Source organism: Vicugna pacos, chromosome 29 (assembly GCF_048564905.1).
Source record: "Vicugna pacos chromosome 29, VicPac4, whole genome shotgun sequence".
Classification (NCBI taxonomy): Eukaryota; Metazoa; Chordata; class Mammalia; order Artiodactyla; family Camelidae; genus Vicugna; species Vicugna pacos.
In genome coordinates this window covers 17007293-17019395 of record NC_133015.1, presented here as the reverse complement: position 1 = coordinate 17019395, position 12103 = coordinate 17007293, and the positions used below count along the sequence as shown (strand labels likewise).

General features: G+C 37.2%; 1 non-coding gene across 1 annotated transcript; it reads left to right on the top strand.

The window, feature by feature from the left end:
* The first annotated feature begins 34 nt into the window (after positions 1–34).
* On the top strand, positions 35–141 carry LOC140690296 (U6 spliceosomal RNA). Its single transcript, XR_012065509.1, has one exon. It is a non-coding gene; the product is annotated as a U6 spliceosomal RNA (small nuclear RNA).
* The last annotated feature ends 11962 nt before the right edge of the window (positions 142–12103 follow it).

Below are 12103 nucleotides of genomic sequence, written 5' to 3'. Positions count from 1 at the left end.
TTATGAACAATAAGATACAAAAAGTCCACAAACCATGCTCGCTTCGGCAGCACATATACTAAAATTGGAACGATACAGAGAAGATTAGCATGGCCCCTGTGCAAGGATGACACGCAAATTTGTGAAGCGTTCCATATTTTTGAAGTAAGCCAGAAAGAGAAAGAAAAATACCATATGAGATCGCTCATATGTGGAATCTAAAAAACAAAAACAAACAAACAAAAACAAAGCATAAATACAGGACAGAAATAGACTCATGGACAGAGAATACAGACTTGTGGTTACCAGAGGGGTAGAGGGTGGGAAGGGATAGACTGGGATTTCAAAATTGTAGAATAGATAAACAAGATTACACTGTATAGCACAGGGAAATATACACAAAATGTTATGATAAATCACAGAGAAAAAAATGTGACAATGAGTGTGTATATGTCCATGAATGACTGAAAAATTGTGCTGAACACTGGAATTTGACACAACATTGTAAAATGATTATAAATCAATAAAAAAAGTTAAAAAAAGTCCACAAACCAACTGCCACTTCTGAGAGCAAATGCAGGATTGTGCACGTGATCCCTAAACAGGGCACCACAGAGGGTGGGCAAACCACCTAAGCCACATCTCCTGCCCAACCCACAGTCCACCCCCTTGTTACCCTATTTAAGGTCCCAAGCAGCTCCTCTCCAGGAGCCCTGAGCAAGGGCACCTGTTACTTGATTTTGCTCCCTCATGCTGCAGGGAATAAAGCCTTGCTTGAAATTCTCATCTGGCCATATCAATTTCTATTGATTAAAGAGTCCAAGAGCCTGAGTCAGTAACATTTATATAAAGCTTTTGCTGAATACTTTACAGGGGTTTAAAATTCTTTTTTAGGGCACCAAACGGGCACTGTTTCTTCTGTCAAGTAAGTGGTTTGGGCCTTAGCATGCCATCACACACTCCTGGCTGGATATTACTTCTACAACCTAAGTTGCAACCTCAGCAGCCACCAGCACCAGGCCTTTGCCTACAACTGTGTAGGCAGGTGTGGAAGCCACCATTACTGATTTGGCAATGGCTTCTTGGATATGACACAAAAGCATAGGCAACAAAAGAAAAAAAACAGATAAACTGGACTTTACCATGATTAAAAACTGCATCAAACATCATTGTCAAGAGGTTGTCAAAGACAATCCACAGAATGGAAAAAAATATTTGTAAGGCATATCTCTGATAAGGGATTAATATAAAGAATATATGAAGAACTGCAACTCAATGACAAAATGGACAAAGGATGTGAATAGACAGTTCAAAAATGGACAAAGGCTGTGAATAGACATTTCTCCAAAGAAGATATACAAGTAGCCAATAAGCAGATGAGAAAGATGCTCAATATAACTAACCAATAAGGAAATGTAAAATTTGTAAATGAAATCAAAAACTAATCTCAAAAAATGAGATACCACTTCACACCCATTAAGATGGCTATTATTTAAAAAACAACAACAGAATAAGTGTTAGCAAGGATGTAGAGACACTGGAACCCTCTCACCATTACTGGTGAGAATGTAAAGTAGTGCAGGCCCTGTAGAAAACAGTATGGCAGTTCCTCAAAAAGTTCAGTGTAAAATTACCATGTGATCCAGCAATTCCACTTCATGGTATATACCCCGAAGGATTGAAAGGGACTCAAATACTTGCACAACAATGTTCATAGCAGCACTATGAGCACTAGCCAAAAGGTAGACACAACCCAGACGTCATCAGTGGATGAGTGGATAAAGAAAATGTGGTATATACAATAGAATTTTATTCAGCCTTAAAAAGGAAGGAAATTCTGATATATGCTGCGAGGTGGATGAACCTTGAAGACATTATGCTAGTGAAATAAGCCAGACAAAAAAGGACAAATATTGTATGATTACACTTACATGAGGTACTTAGAATAGGCAAATTCAAAGGGATAGAAAGTAGAACAGCAGTCACCAGAGGATGGGGTGAAGCGTGGATGGGGAGTTACTGTTTAATGGGCACAGAGTTCCTGTTTGGGATGATGTAAAAGTTCTGGAAATGTATAGTGGTGATGGTTTGTGAATGGACTGTGAATATAACTAATGCCACTAAAAAACGGTTAAAATGATAAATTTATGTAGGTATACTTTACTACAAGAAAAATAAAATAAAAAATATTTTAAAGAGAAAAAAGATCCACACCTTCACGTGGCTTACCTCATTTCTTGCTTCTCCTCTCTTGCTACACACTAGTCACCTTGGCCTACTCTTAGTTTTTAGAACACGCCAAACAATTTTCACATCTCAAGGCCTTTCTCTTGCCTGGAATTCTCTTGTCCCAGTTTTTGAATAACTAGTTTCCTTTCTTTGATCTCAGCTTCAATGTCAGTTTCTCAGTGAGGCCACACTTGCCCTGCGCATCTAAAATGAGCCCCCTATAAAATATCTCCCTTTTTGTTTCCTTCATAATTTGGAATTATACTCCTTTTTTAAACTTATATACTTTTACTGCCCTCATTGGAATATACATCCTGTGAGAGGAAAGACCATGTCTCTTTTGCTCACCTTTTCATTCCTAACACCTAATACAGTCAGTCCCTAGCACTTAATGAATGTCTGTTGAATGAATAAATAAATGAATTGTAGATCTGTATATGCTGATTTGGAAATTTTTTTCAAGTGTATTCATTTTTAAAAGCTAGATGAAAAAGGTATTTAGTAAAACCTTATTTTACGTTAAATAAAAAGAACATGGATTTGTATGACTATATATAAAATATTTTTGAAAAGTTACAAAAGAAACTTTACAATGCATGCCTCTAGGGAGTGAAACTTGGGGTTTGTAGGGAAAGTGATATTTTAATTTTTTATTGAATACCATGTGATGTGTATACAATTTTATAATTAAATTAAATTGAAAAATTATGAAGGTCGTACATTTTCTCTTCTGACTGCAAATATAGATCATTTCTAAGATTTGCCCCTTCAGCCCACCATTCCCTCCTTCACCCCTCACTGGCATTATGAAAAGTGTTTGGTATTCTCCAGCAAGGAGCATGTCCCTGGGGGCTGCTGGTCTCCAAATTGCTGAACTGAGTTAACGCTGCCAATTGCAAAGACAACTAAAACCACTTCAAGAGAAAAGTTTGATGGTTTAAATATGATACAGCGATGTATCAAAAGTAAATTTAAAAAAGTAGCCATTTTTGATAATATAACCAGGATTATCTTAGAAAGTTTACAGGTGGTAGACAGACATGTATGGATTCAGGGCATATAGGATATTGTTTTCTTATAAGCTCTGTAGTCTGCACTTACACATGTAAATCTCATTAGTAAATTAATACATTTGGCCTTCAGTCCTTTTTCATGTTAGTGAATGATTTGGAGAACCTGCTAGTTCCCCTGGATGTTTGCAGTAGAAAATGAGGTTGGAACTGGAAGGAAGTTGGCTATAATAACCATATGCTTTCCTTTGCTCAATGGTAAGCATGTCAAAATAGAGTTAATGCAAGAGAAATGTAAATGACCCTAGTCATAAATGCATGACTTCCATATATATGATCCTTTTACCTCAGGCAAGATTATTTTTAAACATAATATTGACATTAAGATAATCATAGCATTTATACCTCTCGTCAAGGTTAAAGTTCTAAATCTGTGAAAAATACATTAAATTGTCAGAAAATAAGGCACTGATCTGAATGAAAGTTGATTCTTAAACACTTGAAGTACATGAACTTTACTGAGATAATTTTGGTGAAAATTACCTAAATTACTTATGATTTCTGCCCGGATCTAAAATAATGAGTAACTTTAATTGTCAATGTGAGACTCCAGGGTTTTCCTTTTCTGTTAAAAATTTTTAACTTTTATGTTAAGAGTAAGCCTTGCAAACAACTACTTAAATCCTATGACAAATTCTGAATATAGTGGAATGTTATTTAAACTATTCAAGCTGACCGATGGGACCAAAGGGGAAGTCTGCTAGGGAACCGCAGGGAAAGTTTTCTTCTTTGATAAAAAGACACGTGGGAAGAAACAGCTCTTCTTCCCCTAGATACAATCATCATCATCAGTGAAAGAATTCCTGGCATCGCTTCAGCCATCCTGTTAAATGAGGGAGCTTCTGGAGATGGCAAAGTGAGAAGGGAAGGAACCAAGCAACTTAAAGTCACCGAATAGTCACCAAGTGAAGCATCCAGGGAGCCACTCCAGTGTCTTGTTATGTGAAGTAATACACGTTTCTTACTGTTTAAAACAGTTAAGAATGATTACATAGTCGAGGATGTGGAACTAATCGAAAAATATAAACTAAGGTTGAAGTATGTTACTGAACCTCAGTGATGATCTAATATAAAATATGTCCTGAAACTAACAGCCATTAAACTTAAATACAGTGTAGATTTTGAATGTTTCTTCTACAATGTCTCCTTGTACTTAATGTATGAGTTTCTCTATCGCGGTGGTGTTCTGGTAAACAGGATCTCAAAACAAAACAAACCCAAAAAATCCTCCAAAACAAAACAAAACCCTGATTTGCAGATATCTGTGGTGTAAATGCATCATGGCAATTTCAAGCTACTAACAGCTGGTTCACAAGATACCTGAATACTTGGATAATTAACAATTAGCTTTCACTGCACACTCATCCCTAGAAGCTGAATTGCTGAGTTGAAGGATTGAAGGACAAATGCACCTTCATACTTAGTACAGTCAAATTGTTTTCCAAGTAGTTGCATCATATCCTTGTCAAAACATGCTCTTTTCAGAATTTAAACATTTTTGTTGATCTGATAAATACGAAATATTTACTGTTATTTTAATTTGCATTTCCCATGAGGCTGAAAAGATAACTCTATGTTTTGTTTTTCCCTTAAATTTTTTTCCACAGTTTTAATCATTTGGGTTTTCTCTTCTGTAAATCATAGCCTTCATAGTTTTGCCCAGTTTTTTATTGGAGTATCTGTAATTAAAAATTTGATTTATGGGATTTCTTTATATATTCTGGATACTAACATAGTAATTATACTTTATATATTCTGGATACTAATATAATAATAATTATGTCCAAGAGTGTTCTGCCTATGCTTTCCTCTAGGAGTTTTATAGTATCTGGTTTTACATTTAGGTATTTAATACATTTTGGGTTAAATTTCTGTATATGGCATTCTAATTTCAGTCTTTTACAGGTAGCTGTACAGTTTTCCCCACCACTTGTTGAAGAGACTGTCCTTTCTCCATTATATATTCTTGCCTCCTTTGTCGTAGATTAATTGACCATAAGTGAATGGGTTTATTTCTGGACTTTCTATCCTGTTCCTTTGATGTATGTGTCTGTTTTTGTGCCAGTACCAGACTGTTTTGATCACTATAGCTTTGTAGTATAGTATGAAGTCAGGGAGCATGATTCCTCAGCTCTGTCTACCTTTTTCAAGACTATTTTGGCTATTCAGGATTTTCTGTGTTTGCATACAAATTTTAACCTTTTTTGTTCCAGATCTGTGAAAAATGTCATTGGTAATTTAATGGAATTGCACTGAATCTATGTATTGCCTTGGGTAGTATGGCCATTTTAATAATATTGATTCTTCAATCCAAGAACACGGTATATCTTTCCATCTGTTTATGTCGTCTTCAGTTTCTTTCATTAATGTCTTATAGTTTTCGGAGTACAGTTCCTTTGACTTCTTGGGTGGGTTTATTCCTAGGTATTTTATTCTTTTTGGTGTGATGGTAAATGGTATTGTTTTCTTGATTTCTTTTTCTGCTATTTCATTGTTAAAGAACTTTTAAGATCTACTCTCTTAGCAGCTTTCAAATATACAACACAATATTGTTAGCTATACACACCATGCTATACATTACATCCTCAGGATTTATTATTTTATAACTGGATAGTTTTTATCATTCAGTTAGGTGAAATATGTTATTTTGTTGCTTTTTAAATTTATATCTCTTATCATAAGTGAGTTTGTGTATCTTTTCATAAAAATATTGGCTGTTTGATTTCCTTTCATGAACTGTTCACTCTTACCATGTATGTTGCTGGCCTTTTCAATTCTGAGAACTGATTTTATATAAAGAAAATTACTATTGTGACTGTCACATGTTGTGACTCTGCTCCCTAGGGCAGCGTAGCAGAGTGGATAGGAACCAGACTCTCAGAGCCAGACCACTTGAGTCCTCGTTCTGCCACTGACTAGTTAGCTGGGCAACCCTGGGCAAGCTTCTCATATGCCATGAATTTTCCTAACCCATTCACAAAAGTCCATGAATGTCATCAGTATCATCACAGCCAATCATTTAGGTGTGTTCTAAACTTTAAGGCCAAATAAAATGGAATACAAAACAACTAAATTGTAAGTTATCAGTACAGAGAGCCAATTTCAATGGTGTAACTGGGTTAAAATGTCCACACCATGACTAGAATGAGAGGAAAATCAGGTAGCTTTCTTTATGTCCTGTGTGCAACCTCCTCTTGTCCTGGAATCTCCAGCCCTGGAGAGGAAACACATCTGCAACAGAGGCAGACTGTTAAATATTCAGTCAAGTAAGAGGTGAAACTGTCAGGGCTGTTTTCCCATCTGCATGAGTCTCCTACCTGCCTTCCCCTTCAATCTGGGTGTGCTTTAGGGAGAAGTTACAGAGCCTGCTGAAGTGGAAGCAGACACTGCAGGCCCCTGTGTTCAGCATCCTGGGTCTAGACCAACTTTGACATAGTGTGTCTGTTACCTCAATGTGTTACCTTAATGTCGTGCTGGTGTCACTGCTGAGGCCTGGAGCCCTGCTTACAATTGCTTGTGTTGAGGGTCCCCTATTCTGCCATCTCCCTGACTCCCAGCATTCTGGCCTGAGTACTCTTCCCAGCTTCCAGCCTTGGCTCTTATACAGATGGCAACTTTTAGAATTAATGATTTCATCTTCTCTCTTAATAAAGTTTGAATTTTAGGTCCATTATCTTGCTAGAGATTCTGAGTCAGTTTTGTGGTGTCAGAGGTGTACATTGACTTCATTCTAGGAGAAATCTGCCCTTAACCAGAGCCCTTAATTAGGGAAAGCTGCTGTTACTAATCAGCTTGGTAATTAAAAATACGTGATCCCTTCCTTTCCTTAATAAACTGCTCCATCCTCTAAAGATATTTACTCAATAGGCGTTGCCCAACTCATACCCTATTAGAAAGTGGGACCTACATCTTTTTCTAGAATCTACTTTTTTCCACCCCTTCTTGCCTATTTCCCCGTTCCTCCAGTTTAACTAAATGTGCATCTTGAGTAACAAGTTCTTAACCTCCCACTTGGGGAAGTTCATTTATTCTCCCAGGATGCTCTGTTGCCTTTCATCAGGGAAAGGAAGGCAGCCATGTAATCACAGTGTGTATCTCTGAAGTAGCCATGAGTCTGGTGGGGCTTGAATGGGTTGGGGGAAGGGAGAGCCAGCAATGTTCTAAGATGACAGGAAGTCTGCTGTCTTGGGTCAAGCTGTTCCCACCACCACCATCACCCTCTCAGCTGTCTGACCAGAGAGGGAGTAGAGCCACCTGGGCCTTGGTGTTCCTGAGCCCTGGTGTGGCTGCTCTCTGGACCTCTCAGGCCAGGTGTGTCCAGGTGTAGCAGCCTTTTTCCTTCTTCTGGTCTTGGCCTGAAGTCAGGTCTCCTCTCCAAGGCAGTCTCTCCTCTGATCCCAGAACATCACACTTGTAGCTTGATTGGACACTGGTGGGCCAGGCCTCCCCTTTCTGAAAGGAGGATCTGGAAATAGCTTCCCACTTCTCTCTTTCCTTCCCTCCTTAACTCTCCTCTCTCTGCCACTGCACCCTACTTTTTCCACTTGGTTATTGCCCATTTTCAAGAGGACTCTGACATAGGGGCTACGGTCGGCAAGAAGCACAGATATGCTGCACACAGAGTAGAAACAATCTTGCACGGGCCCTTAAAATACATATAACTTAATTTTTGAAATTTGGCCCCCATGATATACCCATCTATGTAAAGTATTAAGATGCCTTGTAATAGCACATATTTAAAATTTTTTAAATTGAGAGGTTTCAGAACTTATCAGAAAATAAGGATGTTTAAAATCAGTTCTTATTTAGACCTCACATTGTTTTTAGTGGCCCTGTTTTCAATGGCCATAAAAACAGAGACAAGTGATTTAAGTTCATCCCCAGACCTCCCCATAGACATACATTTTGGTCCTGAGAGGGCAGGAATGCATGAGTTTCTTCAGTAACATTCATGTGCACAGGAAATGACTATTGACATAATCTTTAAGCCTAATAGTTAAGATTTTTCTTCAATTTATAATTTAAAAGCTTCTGACAGCTAAATGCTATGGTATAATTTATAATGAAAGAGTTTGAGTGATTGAGGTATATTTCACTGAGCTGGTTTCTCCTATGAGTTGAAACTAAGACTTGTGTAAACATAGGAAGGGAAGCCTTTCCCGGGTTTATGTAGTTAGGCGAGAATATTTAATATCCCTCATTCCCAACTGTGTTGCGGTAACATCTGTGCTGTACTCAAAGTTTATAGGAAGCAAATCTATAGGATTTAAGGGGCATTTATTTTTTTTTTCAGTAGAACAGGCACATATAAGACCACCAGCTACTAGTACGTAACAATATAAAAGTATATATTAATTTTTTGGGATAAACAATTTTATAATATTTCTCTAGTGTTCCCTTAAAAATTTTGGACTCTTAGCTTTTGTATATTTTTAAAGTTACAGTAACAAGAAAAACAAAACTAAAAAATCAAAAGTGTGTACCGTGGAGAAAGACAGCAATGGTATACTACTGGTTGTAAACCATTCGGGAAACTGTAGATACCACATCCTCCAGCAATGATTTAAAAAAAATGTCACCAGACTAAAACAGAATCTGCCAGTGCGAGAAGAGTAAAAAATCATAGCTTTTCAAATAAAATATGTGATTGATACAATTTGCAATTATCTGTACACAGTTGGGAAAGAGTATTTAGATTAAACCACCCTCTCAAAACAGGGTATCTAATATATGAATTTGGATCAGAAGCAATCTGTTTATCATTCCTTCTCCCTGCCAGCTAAGAATACCATTTTATAAAAGCCAGCAAGCAACTTGTCTTAAATGATGCCAAATACAATTCATGTGTTGATTTCTAAGGGAGTCATGTTGGCCACTGTGGAGATGTTTTGTCTATATTGGATTATTTCCTCAGAATGGCACTATGATATACCAAGGACTAAAAAAATGATTAAACAACATGCTGGAAAAAAATATATAAAATTACCTCTATACCCCACCGTGCCCTCCCACACAAAAAACCCCACAACCAACCAAACAAAAACAAAAACAACAAAAAAGAGACCTTACTAGAGCTTGAATACTTTCTTTGATAATGACTCGTTCATTGCTTTCATGAATATAAAATGAAGCCCTTTGAGAGAAAGAAAAATTATTGAATAACTTAACCTAAAAAGCAATTTCAACTATAGTAATTATGATGCATTTCAGTGAGGTCAATCAGCATTTATTTTCTTTTTGCACAGCTTCTTCTAAGTAAATAAAGTCTCCATGAATAGATAAGAAAACTACTGTTTAGGGTATCTGTAACTGTGCACCTTAAAGTAGTTGGGTCAAAAAAGCCTTATAAACATGCAGAACCAGTCTTTTTATTACCAAGTAACGTGTGGAACAGATACCCTCACCTTTATTCTCTCCCAGACACCCACCTCCACTGTGGGACTCTTACTTTCCATTTCATTCCTTTTTGTTAAGTTTATTTTTAAAAACAGGCACATATGTAGTTTTTAATGTAGCTTTACTAACATAATTTACATACAGTAAGTAGTACTGTATTTTTATAATCATAGAAATAAACAATACATTTTTAAAAGTCTGTTGGAACCAATTACGCTTCTAAAAAGGTATTTCCTTATCCCCCCAAATTATCATGATAGAGGAATTTTAAATGTAATGCCTATTACTAGAGAGTGAGTGAACTGACAGAAATTTAAGTGAGGATTTCCCTTGCAGATGATAGGATAACACCATGATCCAAATATACCCCCTTCCCTACCCATTCGTGTATTCCAGTAAGGGCAGCATGGTGAAGCAGCTAATACCAAGCAGGTATCTGTCTTCTAGAAGAATTTTCAAGTGTACCTTCATTATTTGTTAAATAATCACAGAGACAGATGCAAATTTAACAGACTGAATTACTTTTCAAATCAGTGCTTTATTTTGTTTCAGGAATACCCCTTATATTGACCATGCACCATTTAAATAGCATGCGCCTTTGAACCTTTGGATGAAAATATGCAATTTCTCCTCTAAGATTTGCCAACCTACCAAAAGCTGTTAGAAAATTTAGCAATTTAATTAAATGTTTTGAAAACCTATGACAGAAACATAGTTCTTTGGCATTAAAACATTTGTAACTGGACAAGAAGTAATAAAAAGTAATACCCTTCAAGACAGTGATTAACAATTTAACAGGAAGATTTAGACAAGTCTGATAATTCAACAAAAGTGATAATTTCTCCCCAATTAATGCTTTAAAAACTGTAACCAGATAGATTCTTAGCAATGAAACCATTATTTTTCTGAAATGCTATCAAATTTAGCATTTACAGTTCAGTTCCAGGTAACTTTAAAGAAGTTCTGATTTCGTTGCTTAAGATAAAAGATTATTCTTAGCACTTTTTATTCCAATAATTTATAACAGTGAATGGCTGAATCCATATCTCATTTTACTTTTTATTCCTTTCAATGGTACATGAATGGGTAAATACACTCACAAATACTCAAATTCACAAATAATTTTTGCTACATATTAATATATAGAAAGCTTTATTATATGCCTTTTCTTTTAAAGGCATGTTTTGGTCACATTACAAGGAGTATATTCACATTAAAATAATAAAAATGACAACCTATCAGATATGAGACAAAACATGGTCATGCTTGACTGAATCCAGTGAAAGACAGTTTCTGCCTTCAAATGATCTTTTACTTCATTTCATTGCCAAAAGCTGGAATTAAATGGAGGATAAAGTGAAATGGTGGTTCAGCTGCTATATTAATTCAACCAAGTCCATTCATAACACCTTTCTGTTTGCTAATCTTGGATCAAACTCAGCAGCTTTAAAACTTCGGGTTATTGGGAAATGAACGAACTTTACACTTGCACACTGGAATAGTAAAGACTGAGGAGAAAAACAAGAAGAGGAGACAAAAGGGAATCTAAATTAGCAAATATGACAAGAGACGGATGATTTTTCTCAGGTGCCTCTATTGCACCCTGTAGTTTTGAGATCAGTGTGCTCCCTGACAATTCCCTGACAGTGTGCTCCATTTCATAGCTAGGACCCCCCAAGCTCCTTTTGAAACTGAAGCCTCTGGTGCAATTAGGCAGAATAGTTGTTCCCTGGGCACTTCATGTGCAGGGTAGTGGGAGAGGCCCATAGCACAGGGCCTTCCCGCTTGTGGGTCCAAATCAGAGCAGACTCAGGAGTCTGCTCTGGCCTGATGCATCAGAAGTCCCAAATCTGACCGGATTTCTCCCATTTCATAATGGCCAAGTAGGTAGATTGTGACAGCAACTGACAAGGAGAGAAGGAAGCTGGCCAAAGTTGTGCCTGTGAAGGTCACGGGGGTTCCCTGGAGGCCCCCTGACAGGCCTGAATATGCAGCTGTCTAGGAAGCTGCAGCTGCACCTGTTCACCTAGCTCAGGACCTGAAAGAGTGGGGTGGATATGGAGTTACCAGGGAGGAGGGTGACACACCCTGCTGCCCAGTGATACCCATCTCCTGTTCACTCGGAGCTGCAGGGATTCCCATTGCCTTCCACAGCCTGGAAACATAAAGATATTTAATAATCCTCTAGGAAGGAGGCCAAGTCCTGTCCTATGAAACAAATCATTTCTAATACTCCAAACAAGTTTGCTAACGGGGAAAAATAACGAGTTATAGAAGTTGCTACATTGTCATACTACCTCAACAGTCTTTTCACACATATTCAGCTAAAACTGAATGAATGATTTCCTACCTTCCAGCTGGTTTTCCAGAACGAAATATTGGTGAATTACAAACACAGATTTTATTTTTTTAAACCAGGAAGATTGTGT